Genomic DNA, 23,402 nt, shown 5'->3' with positions numbered 1-23,402 from the left:
CAATTCAATGGTGATTAGCCAGCTTCAGAGGAAAACATGTTTACAATATTATGAAAAAATATTTAAAAAGTTCTAGAAATGAGGCCTTTATCGCCGAGATTAGCTGTAAAAATTCTTTCCCAATTTACTACATCCCTCCGGATTTTGGTTGCTTTGGGTTTGGTTGTGCAAAAACTTTTCAGTTTAATGTAATCAAAATTATCCATTTTGCATTTCATAAAGCTTTCTGTCCCTTCTTTAGTAAAAAATTCTTCCCGTCTCCATAAATCTGATAAATACACAATTCCTTGCTCCTCCAGTTTGTCCATGGTATCAATCTTTATACCTAAATCTTGTTCCCATTTGGACTTTATTCTTGCGTACGGTGTCAGGCATGGGTATATGCCTAGTTTCCACTGTGGTGTTATCCAGTTTTCCCAACAATTTTTGTCAAACAGTGAGTTCTTATCTCAGAAGCTGGGGCCTTGGGTTTATCAAAGAGGAGGTTGCTATATTCCTTGCCTACTGTGTCTTGAGTGCCAAGTCTATTCCATTTGTCTACCCTTCTGTTCTTTAGCCACTACCAAGTGGTTTTGATAATTGCTGCTTTATAGTACAATTTGAGATCTGGTAGCACTAGGCTACCTTCCCTAGCATTTCTTTTCATTAGTCTCTTTGATATTCTTGACCTTTCTTCTTCCAGACGAATTTTGATATCATTTTACCCAGCTCTAGAAAATAATTATCTGATAGTTTAATTGGTATAGCACTAAATAAGTAAATTAATTTAGGTACAATGGTCATTTTATTATATTAGCTCAACCTACCCATAATCAACTGATATTTTTCCACTTATTTAAGTTTGACTTTATTTGTGCAAAAAGTGTCTTGTAACTGCGTTCATATAGTCCCTGGGTTTGTTTTGGCAGGTACACACCCAAGTATTTTATAGTATCTGCTCTAAATTTAAATGGGATTTCTCTTTCTATCTCTTGTTGTTGGACTTTGTTACTAACATATAGGAATGCAGAAGATTTGTGCAGGTTTATTTTGTAACCTGCAACTTTGCCAAAGTTGTTTATTATTTCAAGTAGTTTTTTACTTGACTCTCTGGGATTCTCTAAGTATATCAACACATCATCTGCAAAGTGTGATAACTTAGTTTCTTATTTGCCTATGCTTATTCCTTCAATTTCTTTATGTTGTCTAATTGCTACAGCTAACATTTCTAGTACCATATTGAATAATAGTGGTGATAATGGACATTCTTCTTTCACCCCTGATCTTACTGGAAATGCATCTAGCTTATCTCCACTGCATACGATGCTTGCTGAAGGTTTTAGGTAGATACTGCTTATTATTTTATGGCAAATTCCCTTTATTTCTATATTCTCCAGTCATTTTAATAGGAATGGGTGTTGTATTTTGTTGAAAGATTTTTCTCCATCTATTGAGACAATCATGCGGTTTTTGTTAATTTTGTTGTTGATATGATTGACAATGCTAATAGTTTTCTTAATATTGAACCAGCCCTGCATTCCTAGTATGAATCCTAACTGATCATAATGTATTATTCTTGTGATAAGATGCTGTATTCGTTTTGCTAAAATCTTATTTAAAATTTTTGCATCTATAATCATTGGAGAAATTCATCTATACATTTCTTTCTCTGTTTTGTCTCTTCCTGGTTTAGGTATCAAAACCATATTTGTATCATAGAAAGAATTTGGGAGGACTCCTTCTTCCCCAATTTTCAAAAATAGTCTATACAGTATTGAAATTAACTGTTCATTAAATGTTTGATAAAATTCACTTGTAAATCCATCTGACCCTGGAGATTTCATCCTTGGGAGTTCATTGATGGCTTGTTCAATTTCTTTTTCTGAGATGGGGTTGTTTAAGCATTCAACTTCCTTTTCTGTTAAGCTGAGCAATTTGTATTTTTTAAAATACTCATCCATCTCATTTAGATTATCGAATCTGTGGGCATAAAGTTGGGCAAAGTAATTTTTGATTATTCTTTTAATTTCCTCCTCATTGGAGGTAAGTTCACCCCTTTCATTTTTAATATTAGTAATTTGATTTTTCTTCTTTCTTTTTTTAAATTAAATTGACCGAAGTTTTATCAATTTTATTAGTTTTTTCATAAAACCAACTACTGATTTTATTTATTAATTCAATAGTTTTTTTTTGTTTCAATTTTGTTAATCTCTCCTTTGGTATTCACTATTTGTAATTTAGTAATTACTTGGGGATTTTCAATTTGTTTTTCTTTTAGTTTTTTCAGCTGCATGCCCAAGTTATTGATCTCCTCTTTCTCTATTTTATTAATGTAGGCATTCAAAGATATAAAACCTCCCCTAAGAACTGCTTTTGCAGTATCCCATAAGATTTGGTAGGTTGTCTCGTTATTGTCATTCTCCTGAATGAAGCTGTTGATTGTTTCTATGATTTCTTCTTTAACCCACTCCTTCTTTAAGGTTAGATTATTTAGTTTCCAATTGATTTTTGGTTTATGTTTCCATAGTCTTTTATTACATATAATTTTTATTGCATTATTATCTGAGAAGGATGCATTGATCATCATTTTCTTTCTGCACTGCATTGTGAGGTTTTTATTTCCTAGTCTATGCTAATTTTTTGTAAATGTGCCATGCACCACTGAGAAAAAGGTATATTCCTTTCTATTCCCCTTCAGTTTTCTCCAGACATCTATCATATCTACTTTATCCATAGTTTTATTTACCTCCTTAACCTCTTCCTTGTTTATTTTGAGGTTAAATTTATCAAGTTCAGAGAGGGGGAGGTTGAGGTCCCCCACTAGTATAATTTTGCTGTTTATTTCTTCTTTTAACTCCCCCAGCCTCTCCTCCAAGAATTTGGATGCTATACCACTTGGAGCATACATATTTAGTAATGATATTGCTTCATTGTTTATGGTGCCTGTTAGCAGGATATAGTTTCAATCCTTATCTCTTTTGATTAGATCTATTTCTGCTTTTGCGTTTTTTGAGGTTAGGATTGCTACTCCTGCTTTTCTTACATCAGCTGAAGCACAATATATTTTGCTTCAGCCTTTCATTTTATCCTGTGTGTATCCCCGTTTCAAATGTGCTTCTTGTAAACGACATATTGTTAGATTATGGCTTTTAATCCATTCTGCTATCCATCTTTGTTTTATGGGAGAGTTCATTCCAATCACATTCACAGTTATGATTACGATCTGTGTATTTCCATCCATCCTCTTTCCCACTGTTCATGCTTTTAACTCTTCTGTCTCCCTTCCCCTTCTCAATAATATTCACTTTTCACCACTTCCTCCTTCAGCCTTTCCTTCCTTCTTTTAGCCCCCCCCCTCCCTTTTACTCCCCTTTACTCTTACTGCTTCTCCTTCCCTTTTAGCTTCCCTCCCCTTTCTTCCCCCTTCTCCTCCTACTGCCTATAGAGGTAATTAGGATTATCTACTTAAGTTTATTGTTCCCTCCTTGAAACAAATCATATGACAGTACCTCTTAAACAATGCTCGTCTCTCTCCCCTCTTTCCTTCTACTATAATTTTGTATTTCTTCCTGTGATGTAATTTATCATTTCCTGCTTCCTCCTTTTCCCATATCCTGTTATAATCCCTTTGCATACTTAAATCATATTTTTAGCATGACAGCATTTACTTTATACCCATTTCCTCTATGTATATCCCTTTTATATTTCATAATAGCTACATAATTCTCAGGATTAACAGGTATTATCTTCCCTTATAGGGAGGCAAACATTTTGCCCAAATTGAGTAACAAGTTTTGTTTTTGTTCCCTCTGTTTACCTTTTTATGCTTCTCTTGAGACCTGCATTTGAAGATGGAATTGTCGAATAAGTTTTGGTGTTTTTGTCAGGAAGGTCTGAAAATCCCTTACTTTGTTGAATGACCGTCTCCTTGCCTGAAATGTTATGCTGAACTTTGCTGGGTAGTTGATCCTTGGTTGTAGTCCCAACTCCTTTGCCTTATGGAATATTGGATTCCTATTCCTTAGATCTTTTAATGTAGAAGCTGCAAGGTTTTGTGTGATCCTGACTGTAGCTCCTCGATATTTGAATTGTTTCTTTCTGACTGTCTATAGTATTTTCTCCTTCACTTGATAGTTCTGGAATTTGGGGACGATATTTCTTGGGGTTTTGAGTTTGGGATCCCTTTTGGGAGGTAAACGTTGGATCCTTTCGATGACTATTTTGCCCTCTGGATCTAGCACTTCTGGGCAGTTTTCCTTGATGATTACCTGGAAGATATTGTCCAGACTTTTTTTTTATCATCACTTTCTGGCAGGACAATAATTCTTAAATTTTCTCTCCTGGATCTATTTTCCAGGTCAGTTGTTTTCCCAATTAGATATTTTACATTTTCTTCTATCTTTTCATTCTTTAAACTCTGTTTGACTGATTCTTGCTGTCTCATTGAGTCATTAGTTTCTACTTGCCCAATTCTAATCTTTACCAAATTGTTTTCTTCAGCTAACTTTTGCATCTCCTTTTCGATCTGTCCAATTTTTCCTTTTAAAGAGTTATTTTCTCCAGTTAATTTTTGTGCTTCCTTTTCTATTTGTCTGATTTTCCCAGTTAGGTTTTGTGCTCCCTTTTCCATTTGACCAATTGTTCCTTTTAGGGAGTTATTTTCTCCAGTTAATTTTTGTACTTCCTTTTCCATTTGTTCAATTTTCCTTTTCAAAGAGATATTCTCATCAATGAATTCTTTTTTTTTTATAATTTTAAAATCATCAGCCAGTTTTTTTTTTTAATTTCCTTCTTCAGCTGTTCCAGAAGAGCTGTTTGTGCATGTGAGCAGTTCATAGACCCTTCTGAAGTTTCAGATGGAAGTCCAGCCTCAGTATCGACCTCTTTGATATTTATGTTTGGGTTCTTATCCCCATAGAAAGGTTCTATGTTTTTTCGTGCTTTTCTTTGCTTTTTTTTGTACATGATGATTATGTGTTGTGGCTTCTGGTTCTTTCAGTTAGAAGCTGCAGAACTTGGTGTTGAGTTGACTTGTGTGAAAAAGTCAAAAGCAGATTTTTGTCTTGTGCTTCCCTGATCAGCCCTGGGGTTAGCTTGTTAAGTGTGGGGGAAGGGGTGGTCTGGTCACGAGAGATCTCCTCAGCTGAACTGAGGCAAAGGCAAGCTCAGGGGGTGGTGATCTCAGCTGCCCTATTGTCTTCCTGTTTCCCCTGGAGTGCTGAGGCACACCTAGATGCTAGTGCGAGGTCCCACCCCTCCTGGGGCTCCTCTCCTGGTACTGAGGCTTGCCTGGGTCCTAGTGTGAATTTCCTCTGTCATGGGTCTTCTGCCCTTCTTGTTTGCCTCTGCCACACTAAGAGGAATCCCCCTTAGCTATTTTCCTAGCCTCAAGTGTTATGAGACTATTTGCCCCCCTCTGCTGTTTTCGCAGATCCAGGATTTTTCTGGGGACATATTTTATGATTCTTTCAAGTTCATCAAGGGGGGAGGAGAGAGCATTTACTGATCTCTCTGCCACCCTGGTTCCCAGAAGTTCAAATAGGTGACATACCAATGTTTAACCTGCGGGCTGAAAGTCTCAAGAGCTGCTGCGCTGATATCTGGCACTCAGTGGCCACCACTCATTCGGCTCTGCTGGTCTCCTACCCTTGGCTGCCGCTGTGTTGGTTCTTCCTGCTGCTGTCTCAGGTTTCCCAGGGTCCTTCTCCTCTGCTGCACTGGTCGTGCTGCACTGTGCACTGTGGGCTCACCCCCGAGGAACAGACCCTTCCTGTGGACCTTCCAGTCTCTCCTGGGCTCCGAATTTGCCACAGTCTTTCTCCCACTGGTTCCACACCTCCAAAATTTGGTCAGATTCTCCTTTCAGAGGTATCTGAAGGAGTTTCTCCAAGAGCTTAGGTGAGTTGTTGCTCTCACTCTGCCATCTTGGCTCTGCCCCAAATTGGGCCATTATTCCCTTAGCCTGAGAGATATGACTGCAAAAAGTTGAGTCAAGTCAACAAGTGTTTATTAAGTACCTACTATTTTTCAGGTGATGGATTAAGGAATAGAAACACAAAAACAAACAAACAAAAACTTTCAAGAAGCTCATGGTCTAATACATGAATTTCCCATTATTACAGTCTGTTCTATAGTGTGTATAGGTATATATTATGAGATATTTTGAAATATCATTGTCAAAAGTAGAATGGATTGAGTGATGTCTATGAAGTCAGAAAGACTTGGACTCTACTTGTATCTCTGCCATGTACTATGTGACCATAGGTAAGTCCTTTAAACCTTTCTGAGCCTAAATTGCCTCACCTGTAAAAGGAGGATGATAACAGCATAATGCCTGTATTGATTATGTCTCATGGTTTCTGTGAGAGTCAAATGAGATAATTCACATAAAAGATTTTACAAATTCATACATATAGATACATATACATATACGTAACATGTATGTATATAGGTATACACATACATGCATATGTACACATTTGTATTTGCATTATACACAAGCGTGTATATGTATGTACATATTTATGAATATGTACATATAATCTATATCCCATTATTTTTTCATTCTTTGCATCCTTTTCAATAGGGTTCATAGGGAGGGAAATTCATTATCCTGACGTTATTAAAAATTTAACAGTCTATGTATTGTGATACAAGTAGATAAAATAATTGCCATTTGAAGTTAAGTAAAACTATTACTATATAAAATTATACTTTTCAGGACCATGGAAAGCAACCTTTGGAGCATTTCGGTAGAGGACAGAATGAAGGGATAATATGTGCCTCATCTTTTTCATACATGCTCTTATTCCTCTTTGCTAAGTGTCTCTATTTCGAAAATATTTTGTTTCATAAGATTGTGAACTCTTAAAGCTTAAGAATTGTTTTTTCCTTTCTTTGTACCACCAGTGCATAGCACAGTGCCTGGTATATAGTAGGCACTAAATAAATATTCATTGTCAATGTACCTTGAAGATTATGCATATATAGAATAACAGTATCCATTGAATGTGTTGTTAAGTTCTTTTAAAAGTGGTTATTTTATGTTCTATATACATATATGTATAATATATATATAAATGCATGTGTGTAGATATATATATATATATATATATCTACATACACATATAGGGAGAGATATAGATATAGATATATACATATATTTAACAGTGGATTTCTGTTATATCGAATTTAGGGCTTACAGTCTGGGTCCAATGCTACCTACTGGTTAAATTTTCCAGTATAGTTAAGTCTTTATTTGTATTATATGGGCAATTTTCATTTTTTAACCAAAAAGTAAGCTTTTCATATAGACGGAGAGTATCCTTATCACCTCATGCCTAGATTATTGCAACAACAGGCAGTTTGGTCTGGTGTCCCTTCCTCAAGTCTCTCCTCATTCCTGTCTATCCTCCACTCCATTTTCAGTTATTTTCCTTAAGCACAGATCTGACCATGTCACCTCTCCTACCATCACTGTATGCTTATATCCATTGGCTCTTTCTTATCTTCAGAATCCAATTTTGCATCTTCTATTAGACTTTCCACGTTCTTCCTAAGCTGGCTCCCTGCTGTCTTTCCAGTCTGTTACAGTGTTTTCTCCACAAACTTTATGATCTAATGACACAGGTCTTTTTATTGTTCTTTGCCCAGGACATACCACCTACCAAGTCATTCCCCTTTCTCTGGATGCCTGCCATGGATTGTTTGGAATGCTTTCCTGCTTCACCTCCACCTCTTGGTTTCCCTGGTATCCCTTAAAAGTCAACCGAATTCACACTTTCTGCAAAAAGCCTTTTCCAGACTCCTTTCTCTCTACTCTCACTCATACTGTCAGAATCTTCCCTCTGAGATTCATAGTTAGCATACTCCCTATTCATACCAAGCATTTAATAAATGCTTTCTGATTGACTGTTGTGGTGCAGTGGATAGAATGCTGGGCCTGGACTTAGGAATACCTGAGTTCAAATCTAGCTTCATGCACTTACTAGCTGTGTGACATTGGGCAAGTCATTTAATTCTGTTTGCCTCAGTTTCCTCTTTTGTAAAATGAGATGGAGAAGGAAATGGGAAACTCTTCCAATATCTTTGCCAATTAAACACCAAAAGGGGTCACAAAGATTCAGATATAACTAACTGAAAGCTGTCGGAAGTCTAATGACTGAATTCTAACCAGATCATTTCTTGCTCATATTGTGGATGTCATTCATTTCAGAGCTTGCAGTTAGGTCTTACATAATTTCTTCCATTCCTGTGTATAACCTACATTGCTCATTAAGTTCAAATTCTAAATCCTTCTATCACTTCTTGGGGCTATGGTTTGGTCCTCAGCTGCCTCAGTTTCCCTCCTAAAGTGTGTAGCTCAGTCATTTGAGTACTGTTTCTTTGTTGGTACTTTTGTGATTAAGTTTATATATATATATATATATATATATATATATATATATATATCACTCACGAATTATTTTTGTTTTTAATTCTTGGATCTAATGAATTTCATCTTGAAATAAATCACATATTACTGTTAGAATCATTTTAATGAAATGCATAATATTTTGCATCACTTTTGAAGGTAGCTGTGTGTCTACCCTGAAAAGAAAACATGGTCTCTGTGCTAGAGACACAACAGCTTCTTTAATGACTGAAATAGGATTGAATTTATAGCCTGTAGTCAATGACTGTTTATTGATTACCTAATACTATTTTCACATGAAAACCTGCACACTTTTAAAAAAGGGCACCAATTGACAGAGTTTTCATGTTTTTACGTATCAACCAACGTAAAATGGAATACATTCATTTTTATATAACACCTTTCAAATTCGGTTTTCCAAGGCATTTTATATATATAAAGTGTTGCTGTCTTTGTTGCTTTTTCTTGGGAGGACTGAAAAGATTCTCTCCTTAAGTGCTATCTTTATCTTCCAGTGATCAGCAGCCCTGTCAGCTTCTCAATTCTCGGTGTTACTACAGCTCTGAAATATCATCGTAAGAATCAGGTGAGAGGAAAAACAAACCAGGACTATGTTTTGTCTTTCTGTTTCAATCCAACCATGGTAATAGACTGGATTGAAAACAGTTGCAAGGATCATTACCTCAAAGGTGGAAAAATTCCGACTGCACTTCATATGGAGTGCCTTTCTCTACCAGATAGCAAGGAGAATGGCAGAGAGCCACAGAAGCCGGTGGGGGAGAGCAGAATTTAATCTTGGCCAACATCCTTGCCTTCTCTTTCTTTCAAAATTTTAAGGACCTACTAGTTAATTTACTATCATATAGATATGCAGAAACTCAACTAAGTACACTGTAATTGCTAAATAATTGAATTTATCTGGTTTTTATTTTTCATACAATTATAAATTCATTTTTTGTGCTCCACATCAGAATATGCTCTCTTTAGAGGGAGAATGCTTCCATCCTTTGTGTTTCTAACTCCGCCAACCAATAGAGTACCTGCCACAGTAGGTATAACAAATGTTTTGTGGCTGGTTGATGGATTTTATGTAACAAACATCTACACTGTGTTTAGGTAGGAACACCACAGATGCAAATGCCAGTCAGCATAATACTCTGAAATGTTATGTATTCCAGAGTTTTTAACTGCCTCTCCCTGTCTTTCTGTCTCTGTTTCTGTCTGTCTGTCTCTCTCTCTCTCTGCACCGTGGCTTTTCTGACTTCCTTCTCTGACTTCCTTCACTTTTGGCTAAAATCTCATTTTCTGCAAGATTTCTACAAATCCCTATCAATTATTAACGTCTTTGTCATCTATCTATCTATCTATCTATCTATCTATCTATCTATCTATCTATCATGTATCTATAAATGTATGTGTATATACATGTATGTACATATATGTAATAAACATACTTAATACACACATATACATAAATAGACCTAGATATATGTGTGTTTATATATGTTAATAAATACACACAGATATATATATGCACATATATACACATATGTGTGTACATATACATACATATATAGAGAGAAATAGATCAAAAACTACCTCTTCGTCTCTCTGTCTGTGTATCTCTCTGTCTCTTTTGCTCTCTCGGTATGTCTGTCTGTCTGTCTCTTTCTAAGTTTGTGCATAGTTGCTTGCAGTGTTTTTCCCCATCATAATATAAAGTCCTTAAGAGAGTAGGGACTCTGTAAGGTCTGGAATTCCCATGGCTGGAGAGCCCTATACCTCCCCCATAACAATGGGGTGTTCTTTTAATACCAAAGGAAGACGTCAAGTATTTCCAGATTGATGACAGATAGTAATTTAATCAATCATTATGAATACTTACAAATGGGGTCAATTTTTGATTTGCAGCAGTGGCCATTTAGTGGAAGACAACAACAACAACAACAACAACAACAAACAAATCCTCATGGTGATTATAAAAACCAAAGGAAGCAGGAGCTAAACCATTCCACTAATTTTGGGGGAATTTCTTTTTTTGGTTTTCTGCTTAGTAATGACCTTGAGTGTTAAGCCAATGTTATACCCAAGCATAAGTTTGTGTATTGATCATATACAGGTCATGTATGGGTCATGATATTCTTATTGAGACATTCATAGGTCACAGTAACTAAATTTTGACTCAAACTAAACTATGATTCAGTATCTAAGGTATGATTTGTTAACAAAGTCAGCATTTTCTGGCTCCCACCTTTCACAGAGTTTAAGTTTTTATGGTTTTTCAATTATTACTATATTTTATGGCTTTTCTCCAATCAAGACTCAACAGACTCTCACAATTTTTTTATAATCTCAGCAATTAACCCAGTGGCTGGCATAAAGCAAGTGATTAAAAAATGAAAGCTGATTGATTGACTGACCGATTGAAAATAGGTGTTAGAAAACTGCGTTGGGCTCATAGTTTAAATGACATGACTATGGTCCTAAAGCTATATGCCATAGGGGAGATTTAAACTTATTTCTCCTTGACAAAGTCCCAAATCTCTTTACTGTAATATGGTCTCTCCCTTTCAGGGAAGTGTTTTTTTTTTTTTCTCTGTTGTTTATATATACATATACATACATGACTTTTTAGGATTATGTTCATTTACAGGTATATCACTCTGTCTTTCCTTACTAAGAAAACCATGCCTTAGAAGCAAGACTGAGAAAGGAAAAAAAAAATGAAAGCAATAACCAATGCATCAATTGAGTCTGAAAGTCTTAGTATATCATAGTCACTCACACAGAAGGGAGGAGATGTATTTTTTATAATCATCTCATCCTCTCCCAGGTCAAGCTTGGTCTCTATAATTCAAGATAGTGGATTTACATTTTGTTATCATTTTATTAGCATTCTTTCTCATACACACACACATACATGTATATATGTATATATATATATACATACATACATACATATTTGAAAAATAAATGTTTTGGAATAAGTTATGCTGTCTTACTTTATAATATATCAAATTTAATAGTACAGAGAGAAGATGATATTTTCAATAGCTGCTTCATGCAGCTTCCTAAGACCTGTTTTCAACCAGTCAGTCAATCAATCCGCTTGCATTTTTTAATCACTTGTTATATGCCAGCCACTGGGTTAATTGCTGAGATTATAAAAAATTGTGAGAGCCTGTTGAGTCTTGCTTGGGAAAAAGCCATAAAATACAGTAATAATTTGAAAGTATAAGGGACAGGAAGTTCGAAGCTGAGCTTATTAACAGGCACTTATTATGCATGTAAACTTAGGCAAGCCATATTACCTCTATATGCATCATACAGCTTTCTATGAAGTCATAGATTGATGGAGATGTGGTTTTCTGTGGAGAGTCCTGGCATACGCAAATATACATCCATATATGTGTATATATGTACTTGTAGATATATATGTATGTATGTATATTTATGTGTGTATGTGTATTTTGTTGTTGTTGTTCATTCATTGCAGTGGTGTCCATATCCATCCCTTCATTATTCCATTTGGAGTATTCTTGGCAAAGACATGGGAGTGTTTTGCCATTTTTTTCTCCAGGTCGTTTTACAATTGAGGAAACCGAGGCAAACAGTTTTAAATGATTTACCTAAAGTCACACAGCTAGTAAGTATTTGGGCCTGAATTTGAACACATGCGTATGTGTGTATATATACATATACACAAATAAATGTGCATATATTATATATAAATACATATGCATATAGGTGTATGTATGTGTTGGTATGTATGTGGGTATAGGTAAACAGTTGTTTATACATATATATATATTATTTGTATATGTTATTTATGTGTATATGTATGTGCAGATGTATATGTGCATTTGCCTAGCATCAAGATCTTTGAGTGGAAAGATGCTTGCATTTAAGTTACCCAAATTCTTTTCTAATATGTTTCACCCAATCTAATTGTTTCATCAACTATTAATTAGTTGGATTTCCATAATCCTACTATATTACTTATTCCCATCTTTGGTCCCCTTTACCATTTTCTTCAGTGTAAACGGAAACTTCCAAGTTATTTGAATTTGCATTACTCTTATTATTAGTATTTTAAAGAAATTTTTCTTTTGTTACTATGGTTATTTCTTTAAGTATTGAATTTTAAAACTAACTCCCAACAGGGTCAATACCCTTCACAAGTACAGGTCCCTATCAATCTTTGACTTTGTAGGAAGTTGTGTGAGGCACATAGAGGTAATATGGCTTGCCTATGGTTATGTACTAAGAGAGGTCAAATTTGAACTTCCTGCTTCCTGTCCCATCATTCTGTCAAAAATACCATTTACTGTCTGTACTTTATATTTGATACCATGTAAGATAAAAAAGGAAAACTTATTGCAAAATCAAATGTATTGAAGTTAACTCAAAATTTAATAAGATAATGAAGGTTTTTATTTTTTCCTTACATATAATTAAACTTGCAGAAGTTACATAATTAAAATTGAATTGCTTCTTCCATTTTTCTCCTCCAACCCTTGGAAGGATAACAACTAGTACTTCTCAGCTTTTAGATGCAGAAAGGGAGTGGCCTGATTCCTTCAGATGTCAGACAAGTCATTTTCCCCTAGTTTCCCTCTTCATTACTGTCTTCCCATCTTATAAGGAAACTCATTCAATATGCAAAATAAGGTCTTAGGAGACATTATGTGTTTCAAGTTTTGTATTACTTATAGAGTTCTACTCCAAATTCATGCTTAGGTTGTATCAGGATAACAGAGCAAAGCAATCATCACATCTACAGTACGTACTTTATCCTTAGAAAACCAGACAGTTTTGATCGCTTTTCTTAAATTTCCATAACCAAAATGTTTTGTTCTGTGTAAACTTCAATTGGGTATTTAAATTCCTTACTTCCTAGGAAGGCAATACGATATCAAAGTGTGGACTTGAGGTAGAGAATAAGTAGACTCCATCTTGCTTCCATTCACTTCTTCTGAGATTTTGATTTGTCCTTTGATCTCAAATAGAACCATGACATCAGGGAGATAAAGACATGACTTGCCATTGAATTGGATTTAAGTGAGAGAGGACTGTGCAAAATCAGCAGCCTCACTTTCTCCTCCAGAGCCATCTGTGTTTAGTGGCAAGATAAGTATCAGGATGACTAGAGATGGCTTGGCATACACATTCATTGGCTGTGTGATAATGGCCAATCCTTTAATGTCTCTGAGTTTGAGCATCCTCAGCTGTTAAATGAAGTAATACTTGTAACACTTTTAAAAGCTGATACGAAGATCAAATGATAGCATCATCACAAACGACTTCACAAACCACAACACTGTGTTTGTCAGTTTTTTGATGCTTATTCTTCTTCTGGGCAGGCCCTAAGCAAAATTAGGATGTAATCAATATTGTACTTCATTCATGACTTCTCCAACTATTCTTATCCACTCCCTATGTCTCTCAATTGAGAAATTTAGTTTTTCAACATTATTCACTCAGTTAGTAAACATTTATGTGTTGGTAGAGTGTGGTTGGCCCTGTGGAAAGCATTAGGGAGACTAAAGAAAAGGAAAAAAAACAAAGGAAAAGGAAAGAATGTTCCTGTCCTCAGATTGCTTAAGGAATATCCTCAAAATGTGCCACTTGAGAAGTAGCTTGAAGATGGAATTATAGGAAGAAATTTGTATTTGTATCTTGGCTGTGACTCTGAACTTATTATCATATGAGTCAGGCCATGCAATTTAACTTCTACCAGCATCAATTTTGTTTTCTGAGATAATTCCATGTATAGTACATGACTCGCAATGCTGGTTGTGAAAACCATTTGTAAGTCTTAAGGAACAGTGGTGCAGCCAAGACGGCAGAATAGAAAGATGAACCTGTAGAAACTACCCCACCTAGCCCAAAAAATACCTGTAAAAAATGTCACAACAAATTTTAGAGCAACAGAAGCCACACAATGACAGAGTAAAAGAGATTTCCAGCCCAAAGCACCCTGGAAGCCCAACAGGAAAGGTGTATCACATCAGGCATGGACCGGAGCACAGCTCAGCATGGGCTGCTTGGCATGGGAGGAACAAGACCTGAAACAGGCTTCAGGGAGCCACCATCAGAATTCCCAGATTGCTCAACCCACAAATTCCAAAGACAGCTTGAAAGGTCAGTGAGAAAGTTCCTTCACACAGGTGAAGGGAATGCAGTTTGACCTGCCAGCAGCAGCCTCTGCAGTAGCATCCATTTTTGAGCCCTCTGCTTAAAGTCCCTGGAGGAATTGAGTGGATGATCTGAATCTCAGCCCTGAACACAGCCCTGGGGTGAAGAGGAGTGCTGGCCTGGTGGAGCCGGAGGGTATTGTGGAGAGGCAATTCTGCTGGCAGATTCTGAGCAGAAAAGTTTGGTTGATCCCAGACCAGAGGGCAGACCAGGAGAAGAGTAAACTCCTCTCCTCTGATTGTACCACTTTGTAGGAACTGAGAACCTACAGGTCCCAAAATTATACTCTCCGTTTGGGAAAGGACTTAAAAGTCAAGTAACTAGCTGGGAAAATGCCCAATATAGGGAAAAAGAATAAGACTATAGAAGGTTACTTTCTTGGTGAACAGGTATTTTCTTCCATCCTTTCAGATGAGGAAGAACAATGTATACCATCAGAGAAAGTCAAAGCTGGATCCAAAACCTACAAAATAAATATGCAGTGCTCTCAGGTCATGGAAGAGCTCAAAAAGAATTTTTAAAATCAGCTATGAGAGGTGGAGAAAAAATTGAGAAGAGAAATGAGAGCAATGCAAGACAATTGTGAAAAGCAAGTCAACTGCTTGCTAAAGAAGACCAAAAAACGCTGAAGAAAATAACACTTTAAAATGTAGACTAACCCAAATGGCAAATGAGATCCAAAAAGCCAATGAGGAAAAAAATGCCTTAAACCAGAACTGGCCATATTGAAAAGGAGATCCAAAAACTCACCGAAGAAAATAATTCCTTAAAGATCAGAACGGAGCAGAGGGAAGCTAATGATTTTATGAAAAATCAAGAAATTATTAAACAAAATAAAAGGAATGAAAAAATAGCATACAATGTGAAATATCTCATTGGAACAACAAACAACCTGGAAAATAGATCCAGGAGAGAAAATTTAAAAATTATTGGACTACCTGAAAGCCATAATCAAAAAAAAAAAGAGCCTAAACATCATGTTTCATCAAATTATCAAGGAAAACTGCCCTGATGTTCTAGACCCAGAGGGTAAAGTAAATATTGAAAGAATCCACCAACTACCTCCTGAAAGAAATCTGAAAAGAGAAACTCCTAGGAATATTGTAGCCAAATTTAAGAGTTCCAAGGTCAAGGAGAAAATATTGCAAGAAGCCAGAAAGTAAAAATTCAAAACATTATGGAAATACAATCAGGATAGCATAAGATCTAGCATCTGCTATATTAACGGATTGAAGGTCTTGGAATATGATATTCCAGAAGTCAAAGGACCTAGGATTAAAACCAAGAATCACCTACCCAGAAAACTTGAGTATAATACTTCAGGAGAAAAAAAGGAGTCATTCAATGAAATAAAGAATTTTAAGTAATTTTAATGAAAAGACCAGAACTGAACAGAAAGATTTTTAATAGTTTTACTTATTTATTTTTAGATTTCAACGTTCATTTCCATAAAATTTTGAGTTCCAATTTTTCTCCCTATATCTCTCCTCCTCCCACCCCCTATCACCTTGCATTTTGATTACCCCTTCCTTCAATGCGCCCTTTCTTCTTCAACACCCCACCCTTCCCTTATCGCCATCTTCTCTCTTTTCTCATAGGGCAAGATAAATTTCTATACCCGATTACTTATATTTCTTATTTCCCAGTTATGTGCAATAACAATTCTGAACATTCACTTCTAATTCTTTGAAGTTCAACTTCTCTTCCTCTCTCACTCCCCACCTATCCACACTAAAAAGGCACCAATTCAATACAGGCTATATATGTGTCGTTTTCCAAAAGACTTCCATAATAATCATGTTGTGTAGGACTAACTGTATTGCCCTCCATCCTAACTTGTCCCCCCTTTTTTCTATCCTCTCATTTTACCTTGTCCCTTCACAAAAGTATTTACTTCTAGTCACTCTCTTCTCCGGTTTGCCCACCCTTTTATCATCCCCTTTACCCCACTTGGCTCCTTCTCCCCTACTTTCCTGTAGCATAATATAGATTTTCAAGGCAGCATGTTATTCCCTCCTTAAGCCATATATAAAGAGAGTAAGTTTAACTTTTCCCCTCTCACCTCCTCTCTTTTCTCCTCCATTGAAAAATATTTTTCTTATCTGTTGTATGAGTGATAGTCTGGCCCATTCCATTTCTCCCTTTCTCCTACCAATATTTCCCTCTCTCACCCCTTAATTTTGTTTTGTTTTTTGTAAATATCTATTCTGATTCAACTCAATCTCTACTCTCTGTTTATGTGTTTGTGTGTGTGTGTGTGTGTGTGCGTGTGTCTGTGTGTAATCCTTCTATCTATCCAAATACTGAGAAAAGTCTCAAGAGTTACAAATATTATCTTTCCATGTAGGGATGTATACAGCTCAGCTTTAGAAAGTGCTTTATGATTTCTCTTTCCTGTTTACCTTTTCCTGCTTCTCTTCGTTCTTGTGTTTGAAAGTCATATTTTCCATTCAGTTCTGATTTTTTCATCGTGAATGCTTCCAAGTCTTCTAGATCATTGAATGGCCATTCATTTCCTTGAAGTATTTTACTCAGTTTTTCTAGGTAGGTGATTCTTTGTTTTAATCCCAGTTCCTTTGACTTCTGGAATGTCCTATTCCAAGCCCTATGATCCCTTTATGTTGAAACTGCCAGATCCTGTGTTATCCTGATTGTATTTCCACAGTACACGAATTGTTTCTTTCTAGCTGCTTGCAATATTTTCTCCTTGACCAGGGAGCTCAGAAATTTGACCACAATATTTTTAGGAGTTTCTCTTTTCAGATCTGTTTGAGGAGGTGATTAGCAAATTCTTTCAATATTTATTTTGCCCCCTGGTTCTAGAATATCATGGCAGTTTTCCTTGATAATTTCATGAAAGATAATGTCTAGGTTTTTTGACCCTGGCTTTCAGGTAGTCCCGTAATTTTTAAATTGTCTCTCCTGAAACTATTTTCCAGGTCACTTGCTTTTTCAATGAGATGTTTCACATTATCCTCAATTTTTTCACTCTTTTGGTTTTGTTCTGAAATTTCTTGGTTTGTCGTATAATCATTAGCTTCCCGGAATTCCACTCTCATTCTGAAAGAACTATTTTCTTCAGTGAGATTTTGAACCTCGTTTTTCATTTGGCTAATTCTGATGTTTAAAGCCTTCTTCTCATTGACTTCGTGAACTTCTTTTTCCAACTGTTAGCCTATTTTTAAAGGTGTTATTTTCCTTTGGGTCTGCTTTAGCAAGTCGCTGACTCACTTTTCAAGCTCTTCTATAGCCTGAGTCCATTTCATATTTGTTTTGAACATACTGGAGACAGAAGCCTTGACTTCCTCTGACATTATGCATTGTTCTTCGTCATCTGAAAGGATGGAAGGAGATATTTGTTTACCAAGAAAATAACCTTCTATTGTCTTATTTTTTTTCCCCTTATTTTGGTATTTTCCCAGCCAGTTATCTGCTTCTGAATCTTTTGTCAAGAAGAAAGTGCTAGTGTTCCTCCTCCCTCCAGGATTTTGCTCAAGGCTGAGATACAGATCAGCTACTCAATTCCCGCAGGGTCTTGAGTGGGGGCGGGGTCCCCACTGAGGGCTGAGGTTCAGTTCCCCTGAGGCTTTAACTTCCCTCACAGGCTTTAACCTGAGATGACTGAACAATGAACCAAGAGTGCTTTTGTGACCACTTTAGCTGCCTGCTGCTCACTGCTGTTGCTGCCTCTGCCATGGCCTGGGGACAGTGCTAGGGGGACCCCACTCCCCTCTTGCCCAGCTGTGAAAGCCATCCCACACTGACCTTTGAAACTTTCTTTGTCACTTGTAGGTTGATGGATCTGGGACCCTCCCTGACGTGGATTCTGCCCTGGAGGCCTGTTCTGGTCCTGTTCCTCCCCGTGCTGCACAGCCAGGGCTGGGCTGTTGTTTGTTGAGTGTCCCGTGGGATAGACCTTTCCTATTGGCCTTCCAGGTTACCTTTGGCTGGAAATCTCTTTCACTCTGTTGTTCTGTGTCTTTCTGTTCCATCATCTTGGCTCTGCCCCCTGAATAGAAAATTTGACTTTGAAATACAAGAATCAAGAGAAGCATGAAAAGGTAAACAGGATAGAGAAATCATAAGGGACTTTCTTAAGTTCAATTGTTTACATTCATAAATAGAAAACTAATATTTATAACTTGAGATTTTTCTCACTATGTGGCTAGTTGGAGGGATTATACACTATACATATATATGTATATACACACACACATATATGTACATACACACACACATATATATGTATATATATATGTATATATATTTATATACATATATATACATATATACGTATATATATATGTATATATATACATATATACGTATATGTATATATACGTATATATGTATATACGATACGTATATACATATATACATATATACATATACGTATATATACATATATACATATACATATATACATATACATATACATATATATATATATATATATATATATATATATATATATATATATATATATATATATATATATATATATATATATACAGAGAACCTAGGGTGAGAAAAAGCCTTTTCAATGCAGGAGAAAAGGGAGGAGATGAGAGGGAAAATGTGAAGCTTACTCTTTTCACATTTGGTTTAAGGAGGGAATAACATGCTCATTCAATTTGATATGAAAATCTGTCTTACAGTAGAGGAAAGTAAGGAAGAAGGTGACAAGTGGGGTTGTGTGGTATGATAGAAGGGAGGGCAAATGGGAGGACAGAGTAATTAGAAGTAACTACTTTTGGGGAGGCACAAGGTCAAAAGATAGAATATAATAAATGAGGGGCAGGATAGAATGGAGGAAAATGTAATTAGTCTTACACAACATAAATTTTATGGATGTCTTCTGCAAAACTGCACATATATAGCCTTTTTTGAATTGCTTGTCTTCTCAGTGGGGATGAATGGGGAGAGAGGAAGGGAGAGAAGTTGGAACTCAAAGTTTTAGGAATGAATGTTGAGAATTGTTTTTTCATGCAACTGGGAAATAAGAAATACAGATAATGGATTATAGAAATCTACCTTTCCCTACAAGAAAAGAGAGAAGAGGGGGATAAGGGAAGGGAGGGGTGTGATAGAACGGAAAGCATATTGAGGGAAGGGGTAATCAATATGCAAGGTGTTATGGGGTGGGGGAAGGGAGAGATGAGGAAAAAATTTGGAACTCAAAATTTTGTGGAAATGAATGTTTGAAACTAAAAATAAATAATAATTTTAATAATAATAATGAAATTTAAATTTAATTTAAATTTAATTATTAAATTTAATTATAATTATATTAATTACAATTATAAAATATAAAAAATTTAATTTAATTTAATTATTAAATTAAAATTAAATTTAATAATAATAATTAAAAAATAAATAAAAATAAATAACTAAAAATAAAAATAAATAAACATTAAAAAATAAAATTATAAAATAATCTCAAGGAACCACATAAATATCAGAAGTTATTGGTATACTGAGGCAGCTAGCTTGTAAAGTGGTTAGAGTGTTGGACATGGAGTCAGGTAGATGTAGCCTCCTGAGTTCAAATAGCTCATTAGATACTTGCCAGATGTATGACCCTGGGCAAGTCACTTAACCCTTGTTTGCTTCAGTTTTCTCTTCTGTAAAATGAGCTGCAGAAGGAAATGGTAAACTACTCCACTATCTCTGCAACGAAAACCCCAAATTGGTCCACTAAGAGTCATACACGACTGAACACCAACACTGGTATATTGGGAATATAGTTGTTTGCATGTCACAAAAACGCTACTTAAATATCAGGATATTTTACTTTGCATTTTTTTGATATAATTATTTCCACAGTGCTCTTTTTCTATTCCTTTAGCTAGCCTAAAAACACATAGAAGGCAGCTTTCACCTAATTGATTTTTTTTGTTTGTTATTCATAGCCTGAACCCTTCCCAGCATATTGTTTGATTTTATATACATACACATCCATACACACACATATACGCACTTATATGTAGATGTGAATATATGCACATGCATATATATATATATACATATATACATATATATATATGTATATATGTATATATATATATATATACAGACAGACATCTGCACAGATAGATAGACAGACAGACAAACAGACAGACAGACAGACAGACAGACAGACAGACAGATAGATAGATAGATAGATAGATAAAAAGATAATAACATGGCACATGCAAAATGAGTGCCAATGCCATGAGTTTCTTTTTTCCCCCCAATTGTTAATTATCTATATTTTCACCCTCCCTTCTTCTTACACTGGAAAAAAATAAAGGCAAACAAAACTTTCATAACAAATAGGTATAGGAGAAAACAAACACCCACATTCATCATGTTCAAAAATGCATTTCTCATTTTCCACACTGAGATAATAAATCCTTGGTCAGGAAGTGGGTAATATCCTTCATCATTAGCAATTGAAGGAATATTTGATCCATTTGTAAGATACTTACCATGTTCAGTGTATTATGCTAAGTGCTAGAGATATGGATAAAAATGTAACACAGTATGCTCTCAGGGAACTCACACTCCAATGAAAGAATACAGCTGAATTGAGGGGCAGCTAGGTGGTGCAGTGGATAGAGCACCAGTGAAAGAGTCAGGAGGACCTGAGTTCAAATATCACCTCAGACACTTGACACTCACTAGCTGTATTACCTTGAGCAAGTCACTTAATCCCAGTTGCCTCATTCTGGGTCATCTCCAGTCATCCTGATGATATCTGGTCACTGGATTCAGATGGCTCTGGAAGAGAAGTGAGAATGGAGACCTGCACCTCCCTCACTCAAAACAAAGTCAACTGCAAGTCATGTCATTATTTCTCCGATGGCATGGTCTTTTTCACCAACGAAGGACGAACACACATAGCTTTGTTGAGTTTAGCCATTGTGTTGATTAGACTTCTTAAATTTGTAAAATCTATCCTTTTTTTTTACAATGCTATTGTTATTGTAGAGACTGTTTTCCTGATTCTATTCACTTCATTCTACAATTACTTGATTTTTAAGTTTTCTCAAACTTCTCTTCACCTATTCTTTCCATGAATGTCCGAATAATGCTTCATTATATTCATAAAGGATAGCAGATAGAGTCCTGGGAAAGGAGTTAGAAAGATCTAGCTTCAGATACTGACTCTGTGACTCTGGGCACTTCGCTTAAGTGTCTCAATTTCCTCATCTGTAAAATGTACTGGAGAAGGAAAGACCAAAGCACTGCAGTATCTTTGCTAAAAAAAATACCAAATGGGATCACAAGGGGTCAGACACTACTGAAATGACTGAAAAACAACAACACATTCATGCTCCATAATCTGTTCTACCGTCCATTGATAGATACCCTCTTATTTCCAAGTTTTGCCACCAAAGAAAAGAGCTGCTATGAACATTTTTGTATGTATATTTCTTTTCCCTCTTTCCTTCAACTCTTTCGGAGTAAAAGACTAGTAAAGGTATCAGTGGGTTAAAATGCATCATAAAGGACAAATGAAAAGGATAACCTATGCCTTCCAAGTAAATACCATCGATGGCCTTTTTCAAGGTCATTAGTTGTGGTTTGCCCAGAACAGTCCATCAAAATAAATCACTCTGCTCATAGCTTCACCAGGTAAGGGAAACACAGAGAAATGAAGTCATTTCTTTGATGAGACAGGGAAGGAGTTTGACACATATTCTGTTAGATTCTGTCAAGGAACATTATTTGTGTGAAATCTTTATAATCATTTCTATTTGGAGCATCACAGCCCTAGTGCACCAAATGAATCACAAGTTCTCAAAATTATAAGTTTAGAACCTGAAAAGACTGTTCTAACTCATTATTTTACAAAGTAGGAAACTGATGCTATAGGATATAAGGTCTTAGTATTATAGATATAGAGACTGAAAGAATTTCAAAGGACATCTAGTCCAAGATCTTCACTTTTAAAAGAGAAAATTGAGGCCCAGAGATGTTCAGGACTTACCCAAGATGATATAGACAGTGAAAAGAAGAGATAGGGATGCCTGATGAGGTTCTCTGAGTCCAAATTCAACTAACTTTTTTACTCTACCACTCTCTTTGCCTAGTGACCTTCCAAGGCACTGAAAGCAGTATCTAGGATGACCTCTGGTTTATGAAGAACAAAAAGCCCCAAATCAGTCTAACACTATTAAAAAGAGCCTGGGCTCTGGAGTCAGAGAATCTGAGCACAAACCTTACCTCAAGTTCTTTGTACTTGTGTGACCCTAGGTAAATCACATGACCTTCTAATTCTTAGAATCTCCCTTGCCCAAGTGAAGAGGCTGAACCAGAAGGTGTAACTAGCTTTCTTTTAATTGTCATTCTATCATCATCATCATCATCATCATCATCATCATCATCATCATCATCATAATCATCATCTTAAGATTCTGAAGTCTATAATATAGAAGTTGGAAGAGAATCCCAAACTTTCCAAAACCAACCATCTGCATTTGCTGAGCTCACAGCCAGCCACAATTTCTGTACCATCAGAAATCTGCTATTTTCCTTTTCTGATTATGTCATCCATTCAATTTATTGAAACCAATGACCTGCATATTATTGTGCCTTTTGTATAGAATTTAACCTGACAAAGCAGCAAATCGCTTGCATTTGGAGTTTAGAAAAACGTAAGAGCCAATTGTTTTCTTTAGCGCAGCCAGCACTACATACTTCCCCCTTAATTAAGTTCTCAGACGTCGCCTGATTCCACATTAGAACAGTGATGTTTGCAAACTAAACAAATGGATCAGCTGGCACCGGCCATTATAATATACTGTCGGCTAAGTTCCAGTTTGGC

This window comes from Notamacropus eugenii, chromosome 6, assembly GCF_028372415.1.
Source record: "Notamacropus eugenii isolate mMacEug1 chromosome 6, mMacEug1.pri_v2, whole genome shotgun sequence".
NCBI classification, from domain to species: Eukaryota; Metazoa; Chordata; class Mammalia; order Diprotodontia; family Macropodidae; genus Notamacropus; species Notamacropus eugenii.
The sequence above is the reverse complement of the archived record's forward strand: the minus strand, read 5'-3'. Positions refer to the sequence as shown.